This window comes from Penaeus vannamei, chromosome 17 (genome assembly GCF_042767895.1).
Source record: "Penaeus vannamei isolate JL-2024 chromosome 17, ASM4276789v1, whole genome shotgun sequence".
NCBI lineage: Eukaryota > Metazoa > Arthropoda > Malacostraca > Decapoda > Penaeidae > Penaeus > Penaeus vannamei.
In genome coordinates this window covers 8,666,246-8,670,626 of record NC_091565.1, presented here as the reverse complement: position 1 = coordinate 8,670,626, position 4,381 = coordinate 8,666,246, and positions in this window count along the sequence as shown.

The following is a 4,381-nucleotide window of genomic DNA, read 5'->3' as shown; positions in this document are numbered from 1 at the left end:
AACTCTATTTTATCAGAATTAACAAAATAACTACCGGGGATTTATAGTTACGAGATAAATCAAACTCGACTCTAATTATAAAACAAATTTAATTGTGCGAACATGCATACAGAAATACGATATGAAACCCATTCACAATAAAGAAGAATAAGAATAAGAAAAAGAATGAGAAGAAACCATGACGTTTCGAGCCAGAGCATACTCCTCATCAAATGAGAGAGTCTGATTTTACTAAATACTTTGATTTATTTTTGCTTTATAGGGAAGAGACTGAATTCCACATTATCAATCACGAACCACATCTGTTTTAATGAAAGTTAGTGAACAGCTGACAAACACGATATAAAGTGTCTTAAAGTAACGTATAATCAGAGTAAAAATCCGTTGATGTCCGTTTGTTCACATAACTGAAAGAACACGAAAGATTTATCCCTAAAAATTCAGGATGATTATGGCCGAACAGAGGAAAAGATTAAGACAATATTGCTAGATTTGAAAATAAAGTTGAAAACTAATATTAATAATAAGGAAAAAGATATTTGAGACCCACTGTCTTCTCAATGTAACAGAATATTCACGTTTCTGTAAAGGAATCTGAACAAGGATATGTGTGGGTTGCTTCAATGGACGGTTGTTGACGAGAGGTAATGATATTATCTAATTACTTTTGTTCCTGGTAGTTGCAATTATCATATCAATTTGTAATTTTTGTATCTGATGTGGTTGTACGGATGTTGGTGCTCTAATTTCTTGTATATTTAACTTAAGCTTAATTGTATGTATTTATGTAGTATTATATGCAATATTGATAGGAATAAATATCTAGTAAAAAATGTTTATTTTTGCTATCATTATTATTATTTTATCTTAAATGAGAACCACCAATATCAATATGCGATTGCATGATATTCTTTACAGATAAACAATTTTGTCTTATTCTTTACAATCACAAGGTTATAAGGCAATTTAATTCGCAATTTAGTTCGCAATTTTCCAGCACAAAGATTGAACTTCTCTGTTACGGTTCACAAGTAATTGATATGCAAATTTTATTGGCGTCACTAAGATAAAATGACAAATATTTCTTGGCCACGTGAATGTATGTATACTGTGAAAATGGTAGCTGTTTTTTTCACTATTGCGGAGCCTTACTTTTCAAGGTCGGTTTCATCCCAGTATCTGTATGTGTTCAGTCGTGTGTCTGTGTGCATGTCTGTTTATGGGTCCGTCTGCCTAAATACTTGTGTTTATTTGGATATTTTTTCCCTTGTCGTTATCTAAGCATAATTTTCAGTTATTCAAAACAAAAACTCAACCTGGAAAAAATATAACATGACATAGACAGACCAAAGATAGAGAAAAACGCACATTCTAGAATTATATAAAAGAGATGTTCAACAAGACTACAAGTTAACAGTTTACATAACATCACTCTTTTTAATAACAGACCTACAGAAGGACAAATCACTCGACAGAATATACTGAGCTGTCATGCAACCCAACGCACACCGCGATCGAGGTTGGGGAGCTGACATGATATGCCAGAACATAAAAGTGTCATACAGCAGACAAGATGACAAGTTTTCCCTCATACAGCCCAGGCAGGAGCAATATATCATGCCATGGGATCAGATACGAGATGGTACATTGAAGCATAAAACTCGAGACAGTCATAGTGTACAAGATCTATTATGTCTAAGCATGGCCGGCCGTGACTGGTATTTTGGGACTGTACTTAAATATGTAAATATTACATGCTTGACTGTGTCCCCTGAAGAGATCCAAGACACGGATTCATGAAGTAATAGACATTTCGCATTGTTCTGTGTCCATGCCTATTGTCTGGGTATCTAAAGGTGGTATATATTCCATACTCAATATCCATTATCCATTATAATGGATATAGTGAGTATATTCATTTTTTGCAATGGTGATTTTTTTTTTTTTGTCGAATGAAATCATTTTGGTGTTATCTCTTTGTGTTTACTTTCACTATTTACCAATTTCTTTATATCTTACCTCGTTCGTCTCTCTCTCATAATGACATACATTTTGAATAATACAGGGAAACACACATGGACAGAGACGCACACACATACACATAGACAGGCCGATGGATATAGCACTGCATGTGCAAACACACGCACAATCACAGGCATATTTAAGGACACACAAGCATTTTTTTAACTGTTCACAATAACAAACACACACAAGACATCTAAAACATTTCACACACACAAATACATCTAAAACATTTCACACACACACACAAACACACAAAAAACATCTAAAACAGATCACATAATCACACACACACTCACGCCCGCCCGCCACACACACACACACACACACACACACACACACACACACACACACACACACACACACACACACACACACACACACACACACACACACACACACACACACACACACACACACACACACACACACACACACACACACACACACACACACACACACACACACGCACGCACGCACGCAGGACCATGTGATCGCGTGGCAGTTGGTCCACGTAACACCACGTGGCCAGTGACCGCAGGCTAACATATCGTATCTATTTAATCTCGAGAATCATCGGTATTTGATATCGGTTAATATCTATTATAATCACATTCGGTTCACTTCCATTCTATTCATAAAAAATGTATTGATCTGATTAAAATGATTGACATGAGTATAGATTAAACACGGGGGAATGACCCCTTACACCGTTACTTTACTAAATGATATAAAAGATATATTTCTAAAAAGCAAATGCAGGAAAAACGTTTTCTCCAGCAGTTCTGATATCGTTTGGTTTCGGGAAAAACATTTTCTCAGAATTTTACGTAACGGCTGAGGTTAGACATTTTTTTCGGAATTTAGTCACAATCCGACCTTATCAGATTATCATTCTCTCTCAGTTTATCTTTATACTTTATGCATGGAAGAGTTTATGAGAAAGAGAGAGAGAGAGAGAGAGAGAGAGAGAGAGAGAGAGAGAGAGAGAGAGAGAGATTGAGAGATTGAGAGATTGAGAGATTGAGAGAGAGAGAGAGAGAGCGAGAGCGAGAGCGAGAGCGAGAGCGAGAGAGAGAGAGAGCAGAGAGAGAGAGAGATAGAGAGATTGAGAGGAGAGAGAGAGAGAGAGGAGAGAGAGAGAGAGAGAGAGAGAGAGAGAGAGAGAGAAATTTTGACGTACTGCAGATCTTTAAGTAAAATATATAAAACATTTGCCTTGTCCCTCGCTCTAGTATTTTTTTTCTTTTTAAATTACTCTCTAACATGATACGTTAAACGAGTGCAGGCACCAGAGACGGGGCTTAGAGCAGAGAGGTATATGAGAAGCATTACCTTTTTGGCGCTAGCAGGAAGGCCGCTACAGGGTGGTCGAAAGTACGGCTGGTTTTCCCCAAACGTTTTCGTTCGTTTATGAAGACGTTTGCGTTTCTTCTTTGTAAGCAACATCTACTACTTCAATTTAAGATATTAAAGAAAGCCACTGAACCACTCAGATACTAAAAGTAAACGCATTATTCGATTTTGAAATTGTGTTTCATAATGAACGACCTCACGTGTCTGACCGACTTGTTCTGCGCCACCCTGTAGCAACGTCACTGGGTCGTTGTGTGGGAGGGATGCTTTTGTCGTTTATTTTGGGCTTTCCTAGAAGACTTGCCGCTTTCAAATTATCACTAAACAATAGCCTAGGATCCCTTAGCACCGACGAATCTGTATATTATTATAGAAACAACAACGTCGCGTCAAAATAACAAACAACAGATGGGCTAATGTTTATTTTCATGCGCCGTCCCCCGCCCGGGCTGCGTTGAAAGGGCTGCCGAAAAGGATGAAGCATCTAACTACATTTCGGATTAATTACCTTGTCCTTTATTTCCGTAATGTTATAAAGCGATATCCGGCGCTGAATTGGGTTTCTCTCCCCGCTAGGCCGAACAACCGGGCCCCAAATCGAAAGTTGGTTGTAATTTCGTGGTCCAGCCGACTCACGTGTCAGACGATCCGGGCACGTGAGCTTATATAAGCCTGACTGCAGAACACGTGTCGTTGCTCTCTCGCTCGTAGTATGTAACGGAGTCCCTGTAGTGTGCGGATCCGTGGCTTTCATACCAAGAAGACATTTTGAGTAAGGTTAAGAAGAGAGAGGAATTATACTTTGTTTAAAGGAGTATTGAAGCATTTAGGGAGGTTTAAGAGAGAGCGGACCTTAAATCGAAGGAATGCGCATGCACCTGTCGCCTTTTTCCCCCGCTCAGGACCAGCCATTTACCTCGTGCTTGTATAACGGAGACTTTCTACTGTTTCTCTCTCCCCCAAGCGGAAAGTTCTTGCGTGCAGGGAACAGACCGCAATGCCA